This window comes from Dendrobates tinctorius, unplaced genomic scaffold (assembly GCF_039654945.1).
Source record: "Dendrobates tinctorius isolate UK_male_01 unplaced genomic scaffold, ASM3965494v1 ptg000118l, whole genome shotgun sequence".
NCBI classification, from domain to species: domain Eukaryota; kingdom Metazoa; phylum Chordata; class Amphibia; order Anura; family Dendrobatidae; genus Dendrobates; species Dendrobates tinctorius.
The window spans coordinates 692,665-706,725 of NW_027361786.1; the positions used below are offsets into that span (position 1 = coordinate 692,665).

The 14,061-nt window shown below is 60.9% G+C and overlaps 1 protein-coding gene across 1 annotated transcript in view; it reads left to right on the forward strand.

Moving 5' to 3' along the window:
• Positions 1 to 10,855: 10,855 nt before the first annotated feature.
• Positions 10,856 to 14,061, forward strand: part of TYK2 (tyrosine kinase 2) — a 55,623-nt gene continuing 52,417 nt past the window's right edge. The window contains exons 1-2 of the mRNA XM_073590611.1: positions 10,856 to 10,993; positions 13,755 to 13,857. The gene's annotated coding sequence lies outside the window, so the exon portion shown is untranslated. The remainder of the gene's footprint in view (positions 10,994 to 13,754; positions 13,858 to 14,061) is intronic.

Here is a 14,061-nt window from a genome sequence, read left to right on the forward strand (position 1 = left end):
TTTTGTTGGATATATTAAGTTGTTAACACTTTTCTGATACTGATGACCTCTGACTTTTATCCCCCTCCCAACATGTGACTCTTGGCGCCAATTTTTGAATTGTGTATGTATAAAACCGGCAATTTCTTTACCTGTCTGTACATGTCATCCCCTGAAGAAGAGGTTTTTAACTTCGAAACGCGTTGGGAAATAAATGTATTAAGCACACAACTTGTGAGGAGTGATGGTCTGGCAGCGCACGTTTAATCCATAAAAAATCCTACTAGTGAATCTGAAGATTTATGGCCACAGCGTGGTCATTTGGATGTGCAGCAAGCTGACCTTGTTCCTTTATGCCTGCTACTCTCCTACATAGGGTGAGTATAATTAATTGTTTTACTTCTCGATTTTCTCAGATAAGACCCTATTGCGCTCTTTTCCTTTCAGTTTCCACTATTCAAACATATAAAGAAGTTGAAAATCGCCCTCCTTTTCCACAAGATAAATAAATCATTATAAAAAAAAAAATAATAATTTTAAAAAAATAATATAGTAGATCATTAGAAAAAAAAAAGTAAAAATAAATAAATGAACCATAAAATTAAGAAACGTAAAAATAAAAAAATGAATAATTAAAAAAATAATAAAATAAAGAGAAACATTTAAAAAGAAATATTACAAAAAATACTAAATAAAAAATAAATTAAAAAAGTAGAAATAAATGAATATTTAAAAAATAATGAAATAAATAGAAAAAGGTAAAAATAAAATTAATATTAAAAAAAATACTAAACTAGGAAAATGTAAACAATTGAATAATTAAAAAAATAGAAAAATGTAAAAATAAATGAATAAAAAATATATATTTTTTTAAATGAAAAATATAAAATAAATAGGAAAATGTAAAATAAAGATGTAAAAATATTTTTTTTTATATGTTTGGTATTGCTGAATGCGTACTTGTCAGAACTAATAAAATAGGAAAGGGTTCTTTACAGTTAGAGCAGTCAGGCTGCGGAATGCCCGACCGGAAAAGGTAGGTAACTGCATACTCTAGATCTCCTGAGATCTGACATACAAGTGATCCCTGGTAACTACAATTCCAGGAAAAATTAAAGTGATGAAAGTGTTGTATCTACTCCCAAAATGCTATCAGTAAAAACTTAAGGGGTTTAGAAGCCATCCCCCCGCACTACAAAATAGTTTTTAGTATGTTTCTAAAGTCTCAAGGGGTAAAGTTTCTCTTTGTGGAAAGTGGCATGTCAAGGTGAGGAGACTTTTAAGGCGCAATGCTCTTCTGGGAAATATACAAATTGCCTCTTCGGAGAGGAAGAGGACTAGAACTCTAGCGCCAGCTATAGGAAGTAGCAATCCTAGAAGTCAATATCGCCTAACGAGCCTTGTCACATGACTTAGCTACCCTGAAACACAGTGTGTGCAAATTAAGATTTTGGTTTTTCTCCTAGGTCATGTGACCAGGCTCGCTCAGGGCAGTTCTAGGTCATGTGACCGGGCTCGCTCAGGGCAGTCCTAGGTCATGTGACCGGGCTTGCTCAGGGCACTCCTAGGTCATGTGACCAGGCTGTTTCAGGGCAGTCCTAGGTCATGTGACCGGGCTCGCTCAGGGCAGTCCTAGGTCATGTGACCAGGCTGATTCAGGGCAGTCCTAGGTCATGTGACCAGGCTGATTCAGGGCAGTCCTAGGTCATGTGACTGGGCTCGCTCAGGGCAGTCCTAGGTCATGTGACCGGACTCGCTCAGAGCAGTCCTAGGTAATGTGACCGGGCTCGTTCAGGGCAGTCCTAGGTCATGTGACCAGGCTCGCTCAGAGCAGTCCTAGGTAATGTGACCGGGCTCGTTCAGGGCAGTCCTAGGTCATGTGACCAGGCTCGCTCAGAGCAGTCCTAGGTCATGTGACCAGGCTGATTCAGGGCAGTCCTAGGTCATGTGACTGGCCTCGTTCAGGGCAGTCCTAGGTCATGTGACCGGGCTCGCTCAGGGCAGTCCTAGGTCATGTGACCAAGCTGATTCAGGGCAGTCCTAGGTCATGTGACTGGGCTCGCTCAGGGCAGTCCTAGGTCATGTGACCGGACTCGCTCAGAGCAGTCCTAGGTAATGTGACCGGGCTCGTTCAGGGCAGTCCTAGGTCATGTGACCAGGCTCGCTCAGAGCAGTCCTAGGTAATGTGACCGGGCTCGTTCAGGGCAGTCCTAGGTCATGTGACCAGGCTCGCTCAGAGCAGTCCTAGGTCATGTGACCGAACTTGCTCAGGGCAGTCCTAGGTCATGTGACCAGGCTGATTCAGGGCAGTCCTAGGTCATGTGACCAGGCTGATTCAGGGCAGTCCTAGGTCATGTGACTGGCCTCGTTCAGGGCAGTCCTAGGTCATGTGACCAGGCTGATTTAGGGCAGTCCTATGTACATGTGACCGGGCTCGCTCAGGGCATTCCTAGGTCATGTGACCGGGCTCGCTCAGGGCAGTCCTAGGTCATGTGACCGGGCTCGCTCAGGGCAGTCCTAGGTCATGCGATCGGGCTCGCTCAGGTCACTCCTAGGTCACGCGACCGGGCTCGCTCAGGGCAGTCCTAAGTCACGCGACTGGGCTCGCTCAGGGCAGTCCTAGGTCACGCGACCGGGCTCGCTCAGGGCAGTCCAAGGTCACGCGACCGGGCTCGCTCAGGGCAGTCCTAGGTGACGCGACCGGACTCGCTCAGGGCAGTCGTAGGTCACGCGACCGGGCTCGCTCATGGCAGTCCTAGGTCACGCGACCGGGCTCGCTCACGGCAGTCCTAGGTCACACCATGCGACCGGGCTCGCTCAGGGCAGTCCTAGGTCACGCGAGCGGGCTCGCTCAGGGCAGTCCTAGGTCACGCGACCTGGCTCGCTCAGGGCAGTCCTAGGTCACGCGACCGGGCTCGCTCAGGGCAGTCCAAGGTCACGCCACGCGACCGGGCTCGCTCAGGGCAGTCCTAGGTCACGTGACCGGGCTCGCTCAGGGCAGTCCTAGGTCACGTGACCGGGCTCGCTCACGGCAGTCCTAGGTCACGCCATGCGACCGGGCTTGCTCAGGGCAGTCCTAGGTCACGCGAGTGGGCTCGCTCAGGGCAGTCCTAGGTCACGCGACCGGGCTCGCTCAGGGCAGTCCTAGGTCACGCGAGTGGGCTCGCTCAGGGCAGTCCTAGGTCACGCGACCGGGCTCGCTCAGGGCAGTCCTAGGTCACGCGACCGGGCTCGCTCACGGCAGTCCTAGGTCACGCCATGCGACCGGGCTCGCTCAGGGCAGTCCTAGGTCATGTGACCGGGCTCGCTCATGGCAGTCCAAGGTCATGTGACCGGGCTCGCTCAGGGCAGTCTTAGGTCACGTGACCGGGCTCGCTCAGGGCAGTCCTAGGTCACGCGACCGGGCTCGTTCAGGGCAGTCCTAGGTCACGTGACCGGGCTCGCTCAGGGCAGTGCTAGGTCACGTGACCGGGCTCGCTCAGGGCAGTCCTAGGTCACGTGACCGGGCTCGCTCAGGGCAGTCCTAGGTCACGCGATTGGGCTCGCTCAGGGCAGTCCTAGGTCACGCGACCGGGCTCGTTCAGGGCAGTCCTAGGTCACGCGACCGGGCTCGTTCAGGGCAGTCCTAGGTCACGCGACCGGGCTCGTTCAGGGCAGTCCTAGGTCACGCGAGTGGGCTCGCTCAGGGCAGTCCTAGGTCACGCGACCGGGCTCGATCAGGGCAGTCCTAGGTCACGCGACCGGGCTCGCTCAGGGCAGTCCTAGGTCACGCGACCGGGCTCGCTCACGGCAGTCCTAGGTCACGCCATGCGACCGGGCTCGCTCAGGGCAGTCCTAGGTCATGTGACCGGGCTCGCTCATGGCAGTCCAAGGTCATGTGACCGGGCTCGCTCAGGGCAGTCTTAGGTCACGCGACCGGGCTCGCTCAGGGCAGTCCTAGGTCACGCGACCGGGCTCGTTCAGGGCAGTCCTAGGTCACGTGACCGGGCTCGCTCAGGGCAGTGCTAGGTCACGTGACCGGGCTCGCTCAGGGCAGTCCTAGGTCACGCGACCGGGCTCGCTCAGGGCAGTCCTAGGTCACGCGATCGGGCTCGCTCAGGGCAGTCCTAGGTCACGCGACCGGGCTCGTTCAGGGCAGTCCTAGGTCACGCGACCGGGCTCGTTCAGGGCAGTCCTAGGTCACGCGACCGGGCTCGTTCAGGGCAGTCCTAGGTCACGCGACCGGGCTCGCTCATAGCAGTCCTAGGTCACGCCATGCGACCGGGCTCGCTCAGGGCAGTCCTAGGTCACGCGAGTGGGCTCGCTCAGGGCAGTCCTAGGTCACGCGAGTGGGCTCGCTCAGGGCAGTCCTAGGTCACGCGAGTGGGCTCGCTCAGGGCAGTCCTAGGTCACGTGACCGGGCTCGCTCAGGGCAGTCCTAGGTCACGTGACCGGGCTCGCTCAGGGCAGTCCTAGGTCATGCGTCCGGGCTCGCTCATAGCAGTCCTAGGTCACGCCATGCGACCGGGCTCGCTCAGGGCAGTCGTAGGTCACGCGAGTGGGCTCGCTCAGGGCAGTCCTAGGTCACGCGAGTGGGCTCGCTCAGGGCAGTCCTAGGTCACGTGACCGGGCTCGCTCAGGGCAGTCCTAGGTCACGTGACCGGGCTCGCTCAGGGCAGTCCTAGGTCACGTGACCGGGCTCGCTCAGGGCAGTCCTAGGTCACGTGACCGGGCTCGCTCAGGGCAGTCCTAGGTCTCGTGACCGGGCTCGCTCAGGGCAGTCCTAGGTCACGTGACCGGGCTCGCTCAGGGCAGTCCTAGGTCTCGTGACCGGGCTCGCTCAGGGCAGTCCTAGGTCACGTGACCGGGTTCGCTCAGGGCAGTCCTAGGTCATGTGACCGGACTCGCTCAGAGCAGTCCTAGGTAATGTGACCGGGCTCGTTCAGGGCAGTCCTAGGTCATGTGACCAGGCTCGCTCAGAGCAGTCCTAGGTAATGTGACCGGGCTCGTTCAGGGCAGTCCTAGGTCATGTGACCAGGCTCGCTCAGAGCAGTCCTAGGTCATGTGACCGAGCTTGCTCAGGGCAGTCCTAGGTCATGTGACCAGGCTGATTAAGGGCAGTCCTAGGTCATGTGACCAGGCTGATTCAGGGCAGTCCTAGGTCATGTGACCGGCCTCGTTCAGGGCAGTCCTAGGTCATGTGACCAGGCTGATTTAGGGCAGTCCTATGTACATGTGACCGGGCTCGCTCAGGGCATTCCTAGGTCATGCGACCGGGCTCGCTCAGGGCAGTCCTAGGTCATGTGACCGGGCTCGCTCAGGGCAGTCCTAGGTCATGCGACCGGGCTCGCTCAGGTCACTCCTAGGTCACGCGACCGGGCTCGCTCAAGGCAGTCCTAGGTCACGCGACCGGGCTCGCTCAGGGCAGTCGTAGGTCACGCGACCGGGCTCGCTCAGGGCAGTCGTAGGTCACTCACGGCAGTCCTAGGTCACGCGACCGGGCTCGCTCACGGCAGTCCTAGGTCACACCATGCGACCGGGCTCGCTCAGGGCAGTCCTAGGTCACGCGAGCGGGCTCGCTCAGGGCAGTCCTAGGTCACGCGACCGGGCTCGCTCAGGGCAGTCCTAGATCACGCGACCGGGCTCGCTCAGGGCAGTCCTAGGTCACGCGACCGGGCTCGCTCACGGCAGTCCTAGGTCACGCCATGCGACCGGGCTCGCTCAGGGCAGTCCTAGGTCACGTGACCGGACTCGCTCAGGGCTGTCCAAGGCCACGTGACCGGGCTCGCTCAGGGCAGTCCAAGGTCACGTGACCGGGCTCGCTCAGGGCAGTCCTAGGTCACGCGACCGGGCTCGTTCAGGGCAGTCCTAGGTCACATGACCGGGCTCGCTCAGGGCAGTCCTAGGTCACGTGACCGGGCTCGCTCAGGGCAGTCCTAGGTCACGCGACCGGGCTCGCTCAGGGCAGTCCTAGGTCACGCGACCGGGCTCGCTCAGGGCAGTCCTAGGTCACGCGACCGGGCTCGTTCAGGGCAGTCCTAGGTCACGCGACCGGGCTCGTTCAGGGCAGTCCTAGGTCACGCGACCGGGCTCGTTCAGGGCAGTCCTAGGTCACGCGACCGGGCTCGTTCAGGGCAGTCCTAGGTCACGCGACCGGGCTCGTTCAGGGCAGTCCTAGGTCACGCGACCGGGCTCGCTCATGGCAGTCCTAGGTCACGCCATGCGACCGGGCTCGCTCAGGGCAGTCCTAGGTCACGCGAGTGGGCTCGCTCAGGGCAGTCCTAGGTCACGCGAGTGGGCTCGCTCAGGGCAGTCCTAGGTCATGCGAGTTGGCTCGCTCAGGGCAGGCCTAGGTCATGTGACCGGGCTCGCTCAGGGCAGTCCTAGGTCACGTGACCGGGCTCGCTCAGGGCAGTCCTAGGTCATGCGACCGGGCTCGCTCATAGCAGTCCTAGGTCACGCCATGCGACCGGGCTCGCTCAGGGCAGTCCTAGGTCACGCGAGTGGGCTCGCTCAGGGCATTCCTAGGTCACGCGAGTGGGCTCGCTCAGGGCATTCCTAGGTCACGTGACCGGGCTCGCTCAGGGCAGTCCTAGGTCACGTGACCGGGCTCGCTCAGGGCAGTCCTAGGTCTCGTGACCGGGCTCGCTCAGGGCAGTCCTAGGTCACGTGACCGGGCTCGCTCAGGGCAGTCCTAGGTCACGTGACCGGGCTCGCTCAGGGCAGTCCTAGGTCACGCGAGTGGGCTCGCTCAGGGCAGTCCTAGGTCACGTGACCGGGCTCGCTCAGGGCAGTCCTAGGTCACGTGACCGGGCTCGCTCAGGGCAGTCCTAGGTCACGTGACCGGGCTCGCTCAGGGCAGTCCAAGGTCACGTGACCGGGCTCGATCAGGGCAGTCCAAGGTCACGTGACCGGGCTCGCTCAGGGCAGTCCTAGGTCACGCCACCCGGCTCGTTCAGGGCAGTCCTAGGTCACGTGACCGGGCTCGCTCAGGGCAGTCCTAGGTCACGTGACCGGGCTCGCTCAGGGCAGTCCTAGGTCACGTGACCGGGCTCGCTCAGGGCAGTCCTAGGTCACGTGAACGGGCTCGCTCAGGGCAGTCCTAGGTCACGCGACCGGGCTCGCTCAGGGCAGTCCTAGGTCACGCGACCGGGCTCGCTCATGGCAGTCCTAGGTCACGCCATGCGACCGGGCTCGCTCAGGGCAGTCCTAGGTCACGCGAGTGGGCTCGCTCAGGGCAGTCCTAGGTCACGCGAGTGGGCTCGCTCAGGGCAGTCCTAGGTCATGCGAGTGGGCTCGCTCAGGGCAGTCCTAGGTCTCGTGACCGGGCTCGCTCAGGGCAGTCCTAGGTCACGTGACCGGGGTCGCTCAGGGCAGTCCTAGGTCACGTGACCGGGGTCGCTCAGGGCAGTCCTAGGTCACGTGACCGGGCTCGCTCAGGGCAGTCCTAGGTCACGCGACCGGGCTCGCTCAGGGCAGTCCTAGGTCACGCGACCGGGCTCGCTCAGGTCACTCCTAGGTCACGCGACCGGGCTCGCTCAGGGCAGTCCTAGGTCACGCGACCGGGCTCGCTCAGGGCAGTCGTAGGTCACGCGACCGGGCTCGCTCAGGGCAGTCGTAGGTCACGCGACCGGGCTCGCTCAGGGCAGTCCTAGGTCACGCGACCGGGCTCGCTCAGGGCAGTCCTAGGTCACGCGACCGGGCTCGCTCACGGCAGTCCTAGGTCACGCCATGCGACCGGGCTCGCTCAGGGCAGTCCTAGGTCACGCGAGCGGGCTCGCTCAGGGCAGTCCTAGGTCACGTGACCGGGCTCGCTCAGGGCTGTCCAAGGTCACGTGACCGGGCTCGCTCAGGGCAGTCCAAGGTCACGTGACCGGGCTCGCTCAGGGCAGTCCTAGGTCACGCGACCGGGCTCGTTCAGGGCAGTCCTAGGTCACGTGACCGGGCTCGCTCAGGGCAGTCCTAGGTCACGTGACCGGGCTCGCTCAGGGCAGTCCTAGGTCACGTGACCGGGCTCGCTCAGGGCAGTCCTAGGTCACGCGACCGGGCTCGCTCAGGGCAGTCCTAGGTCACGCGACCGGGCTCGTTCAGGGCAGTCCTAGGTCACGCGACCGGGCTCGTTCAGGGCAGTCCTAGGTCACGCGACCGGGCTCGTTCAGGGCAGTCCTAGGTCACGCGACCGGGCTCGTTCAGGGCAGTCCTAGGTCACGCGACCGGGCTCGTTCAGGGCAGTCCTAGGTCACGCGACCGGGCTCGCTCATGGCAGTCCTAGGTCACGCCATGCGACCGGGCTCGCTCAGGGCAGTCCTAGGTCACGCGAGTGGGCTCGCTCAGGGCAGTCCTAGGTCACGCGAGTGGGCTCGCTCAGGGCAGTCCTAGGTCATGCGAGTTGGCTCGCTCTGGGCAGTCCTAGGTCATGTGACCGGGCTCGCTCAGGGCAGTCCTAGGTCACGTGACCGGGCTCGCTCAGGGCAGTCCTAGGTCATGCGACCGGGCTCGCTCATAGCAGTCCTAGGTCACGCCATGCGACCGGGCTCGCTCAGGGCAGTCCTAGGTCACGCGAGTGGGCTCGCTCAGGGCATTCCTAGGTCACGCGAGTGGGCTCGCTCAGGGCATTCCTAGGTCACGTGACCGGGCTCGCTCAGGGCAGTCCTAGGTCACGTGACCGGGCTCGCTCAGGGCAGTCCTAGGTCTCGTGACCGGGCTCGCTCAGGGCAGTCCTAGGTCACGGGACCGGGCTCGCTCAGGGCAGTCCTAGGTCATGTGACCGGGCTCGCTCAGGGCAGTCCTAGGTCACGCGAGTGGGCTCGCTCAGGGCAGTCCTAGGTCACGCGAGTGGGCTCGCTCAGGGCAGTCCTAGGTCACGTGACCGGGCTCGCTCAGGGCAGTCCTAGGTCACGTGACCGGGCTCGCTCAGGGCAGTCCTAGGTCACGTGACCGGGCTCGCTCAGGGCAGTCCAAGGTCACGTGACCGGGCTCAATCAGGGCAGTCCAAGGTCACGTGACCGGGCTCGCTCAGGGCAGTGCTAGGTCACGCCACCCGGCTCGTTCAGGGCAGTCCTAGGTCACATGACCGGGCTCGCTCAGGGCAGTCCTAGGTCACGTGGCCGGGCTCGCTCAGGGCAGTCCTAGGTCACGCGACCGGGCTCGCTCAGGGCAGTCCTAGGTCACGCGACCGGGCTCGCTCAGGGCAGTCCTAGGTCACGCGACCGGGCTCGCTCATGGCAGTCCTAGGTCACGCCATGCGACCGGGCTCGCTCAGGGCAGTCCTAGGTCACGCGAGTGGGCTCGCTCAGGGCAGTCCTAGGTCACGCGAGTGGGCTCGCTCAGGGCAGTCCTAGGTCACGCGAGTGGGCTCGCTCAGGGCAGTCCTAGGTCTCGTGACCAGGCTCGCTCAGGGCAGTCCTAGGTCACGTGACCGGGGTCGCTCAGGGCAGTCCTAGGTCTCGTGACCGGGGTCGCTCAGGGCAGTCCTAGGTCACGTGACCGGGGTCGTTCAGGGCAGTCCTAGGTCACGTGACCGGGGTCGCTCAGGGCAGTCCTAGGTCACGTGACCGGGGTCGCTCAGGGCAGTCCTAGGTCACGTGACCGGGGTCGCTCAGGGCAGTCCTAGGTCTCGTGACCAGGCTCGCTCAGGGCAGTCCTAGGTCACGTGACCGGGGTCGCTCAGGGCAGTCCTAGGTCTCGTGACCGGGGTCGCTCAGGGCTGTCCTAGGTCACGTGACCGGGGTCGTTCAGGGCAGTCCTAGGTCACGTGACCGGGGTCGCTCAGGGCAGTCCTAGGTCACGTGACCGGGGTCGCTCAGGGCAGTCCTAGGTCACGTGACCGGGGTCGCTCAGGGCAGTCCTAGGTCACGTGACCGGGGTCGCTCAGGGCAGTCCTAGGTCACGTGACCGGGGTCGTTCAGGGCAGTCCTAGGTCACGTGACCGGGGTCGCTCAGGGCAGTCCTAGGTCACGTGACCGGGGTCGCTCAGGGCAGTCCTAGGTCACGTGACCGGGGTCGCTCAGGGCAGTCCTAGGTCTCGTGACCGGGCTCGCTCAGGGCAGTCCTAGGTCACGTGACCGGGGTCGCTCAGGGCAGTCCTAGGTCTCGTGACCGGGGTCGCTCAGGGCTGTCCTAGGTCACGTGACCGGGGTCGTTCAGGGCAGTCCTAGGTCACGTGACCGGGGTCGCTCAGGGCAGTCCTAGGTCACGTGACCGGGGTCGCTCAGGGCAGTCCTAGGTCACGTGACCGGGGTCGCTCAGGGCAGTCCTAGGTCACGTGACCGGGGTCGCTCAGGGCAGTCCTAGGTCACGTGACCGGGGTCGCTCAGGGCAGTCCTAGGTCACGTGACCGGGGTCGCTCAGGGCAGTCCTAGGTCATGTGACCGGGCTCGCTCAGGGGCGTGCTATGCTGCCACGTGTGGGGTATAGCCACGTTCAGTAGAAAGTGGGGACACATTTTGGTTCCATTGTTGTCCCCTTTCACGCGTGACGATGTAAACTCTGCAGATAGCACAACATTCTAGTAGAAAAGGTCATTTTTCCTTCTATTCATTCCTGTCAGACGCCTCTAGGGTTCACAAACTTTCTGACACTTCTGAATACCTCGAAGATTCCAGTTATAAAATGTTCTCTCACAACCGGGAGATGGAGAAGAGGAAAGGAACCACAAGTCAGTGACTTCACTTGGAGGCTAGCTGGATCATGCTAGTAATAAAGCAAACCACTCGGAACTACAAGTCCCAGCATGCCTCGCCAGTCGCAAAGCACGCCGGTACTTTACAGCCTCCAGCTAGAAATAAACAGGAGTTACGGCACCGCCCACGCCTGGTCACATGACTCCAGCACACACATTCCATCCAATCACGTGAAGAGGAACGATAGCGCTCTAACCAATCAAAAGCGGTAAGTAGGCGGAAGTGGGCGTGGCGGATGAGGTGCATTGTACCCTGTGGACGGTGGGTGACGTAAAGCGCTTCTGTTCTCATCTGGTGGTGACAGTGAGACGCCCCGGGGGCAGCGGACGGCGCGGACATGTGACGCCGAGGAGGTGAGCGCCCACCGGCGGTGGTCCCAGCATCAGTGCGTCACCCCTTCATCTTTCTCCGCCGCCTCCCCGAGTGTGGGCGCCGCACTTCCCCATCACGTCTGCTCCGGGCTCTGCTGTATGGCTGCATTGCTGCGCAGGGGTGCTGCGTACCTCGTCGTCCGCGGCACGTCCATAGAACCTGTGAGAATTGTCCCCCGGATGTGTATTAACCCCTCAATGACCAGGCCGTTTTTTTGCCTTTATTTTTTATTTTGGTCCCCTCTCCCATAAGCCGGAGCTTTTAGGTTTTTCCGCCCACATGGACGCGGGACGGCTTGTTTTCTGCGGGACGGGTTGTAGTTTCAGGTGACGCCATTGGTTTTACCACATAATTTGAGAGAGAGAGAAAAAAAATTCCAAGCGTAGTGAAATGGTGAAAAAAAAATATATAGCTTTACTACCAGAGTATCGGGATTTATGGCCGGAAAGGGATGTGGAAATGGGATTGTCCAGGTCACATGATATATATAATGTCAGGGAATGAGCGCTGCAGCTGTCAGCGTCCGACCTCCCCTGCCACTGATCGGTGCGGCCGTCCTGCTGTAGCGTTATCACCGGACGCCCTGTCTACAGGGCATCAATAGCTCTATAGCTATCAGTTTGGCTTCTCTGAAGTTCCCTTTGCCCGGCGTCAGGGGGTGCGGAGCCTGCTGTCTGGGCCGCCCGGCGTCAGGGGGTGCGGAGCCTGCTGTCTGGGCCGCCCGGCGTCAGGGGGTGCGGAGCCTGCTGTCTGGGCCGCCCGGCGTCGGGGGGTGCGGAGCCTGCTGTCTGGGCCGCCCGGCGTCGGGGGGTGCGGAGCCTGCTGTCTGGGCCGCTCGGCGTCGGGGGGGTGCGGAGCCTGCTGTCTGGGCCGCCCGGCGTCGGGGGGGGTGCGGAGCCTGCTGTCTGGGCCGCCCGGCGTCGGGGGGGGGGGGGGGGGGTGCGGAGCCTGCTGTCTGGGCCGCCCGGCGTCGGGGGGGGGGGGGGTGCGGAGCCTGCTGTCTGGGCCGCCCGGCGTCGGGGGGGGGGGGGGGGGGTGCGGAGCCTGCTGTCTGGGCCGCCCGGCGTCGGGGGGGGGGGTGCGGAGCCTGCTGTCTGGGCCGCCCGGCGTCGGGGGGGGGGGGGGGGCGTGCGGAGCCTGCTGTCTGGGCCGCCCGGCGTCGGGGGGGGGGGTGCGGAGCCTGCTGTCTGGGCCGCCCGGCGTCGGGGGGGGGGGGGGGCGTGCGGAGCCTGCCGTCTGGGCCGCCCGGCGTCGGGGGGTGGGCGCGGAGCCTGCTGTCTGGGCCGCTCGCTGCCCAGTGTCGTCCCCTTGTTACTCTTTTTCCTTTCAGTTTCGCTGTGAGGTGTCCTCTTGATCTGTGGTTGTTTGTACTTTTGGTTTTCTGTCTCCGTACGTCACAGTGAAACCTGCAATCACACCCGGCTCTGCTGTATTCGGTTGTCCATCACTTTTTATGTTCGCCCTCTCTATGTGCTATCTAGTCTTAGGGTGTCCCTTTGCGCTTTCACCAGCCCCCCACCTATTTCCCACACTTCTCGGGGGGGGGGGGGGGCTTTTGGGGGCCCTAGATCTCACTCTCTCCTCTTTCATTTCATACTGTCCCCTGCACCTCAAGGGCCGCTCTCTATTCATCCCTGTGGGTCACTATGCTTTGCACCCTCCCTTCATGCCCCTGTTCCTCAGATGTCTTCTTTCCACCAGGTTCCCGTCTTTGTCTTCTGTTCTCCTACGAGCCAATGGTCCTCATAAACCCTCCTTTCTCTTCCTCCGGTATATATGCTTCTGACCGTAACACATACTTATTGATGTTTTCTGCCGACCCCTGGGCCTCGCACATACTTCCCTTTCCCTTCCTGCGGGGCCCCTGGGCCTCGCACATACTTCCCTTTCCCTTCCTGCGGGGCCCCTGGGCCTCGCACATACTTCCCTTTCCCTTCCTGCTGGGCCACTGGGCCTAGCACATCCTTCCCTTTCTGTGGGACCCTTGTCCTCGCACATCCGTCCCTTCCCCTCCCTGGCGGGCCCCTTGGGCCTCGCGCATCCTTCCCTTCCTGCGGGGCCCCTTGGGCCTCGCGCATCCTTCCCTTCCTGCGGGGCCCCTTGGGCCTCGCGCATCCTTCCCTTCCTGCGGGGCCCCTTGGGCCTCGCGCATCCTTCCCTTCCTGCGGGGCCCCTTGGGCCTCGCGCATCCTTCCCTTCCTGCGGGGCCCCTTGGGCCTCGCGCATCCTTCCCTTTCTGCGGGGACCCTGGGCCTAGCGCATCCTTCCCTTTCTGTGGGACCCTTGTCCTCGCACATCTGTCCCTTCCTGCGGGGCCCCTTGGGCCTCGCGCATCCTTCCCTGTGGCAGAGGGGCCCGGCTAGGACTGCTGCCTCAGCGCGCCCTGTGGGAATCATTGGTGGCCCGGCGCTCTTCTTGCCAATAATGAGTAGAAACTAAACACATGGCACTGATGGAATTTTGCGGGCGACTGACACAGACTCCAGTGGCCCCTTCTTGGCATTGGTCCTGTTCCCTTTGTAGAAGGTGGTGTCTGCGAGGGTGTGAAGGAGGCAGAGACGTGGCGGTGCTTCGGTAGTGCGGTCCTGGTGCTTGTCTCTGGCGTTAATAATAATAATAATGTTGGCGCCGTAGCTGACACTGTTTACAGAAGGATGGGTCCTCGGTGCCTTCAGACTGGTTTCCTCCTGGCTGCGACGCTGGTAACAGAAGCCACAATGTGTTGTCTCCTTGTTTGTGAAGGTCACGGCTCGTACTAACAATGGACTCGTAGGAGAAGCTTGTGGTGACTGACGGGGACCGAAACCAAGGAGGTGGTGTTTGCTGACTGGAAAGATCTCTTGTGGTGAGTACAAGGGAGGACATACGATGAGATGACCAGGTACATGAGGTCCTCACACCTTCTAGATAACACCACCCCTGGCGTTCCTCCCACAGAGGAGGCCGTATCTCAGGAGCTTCCTCTTGTGCCCTCATTGTCTGCTCTGCCTATTGCACCACTCTGTGTGGTCCTGTCTGGTAGACATTGTGACCTTTTACTTCCCCTGCC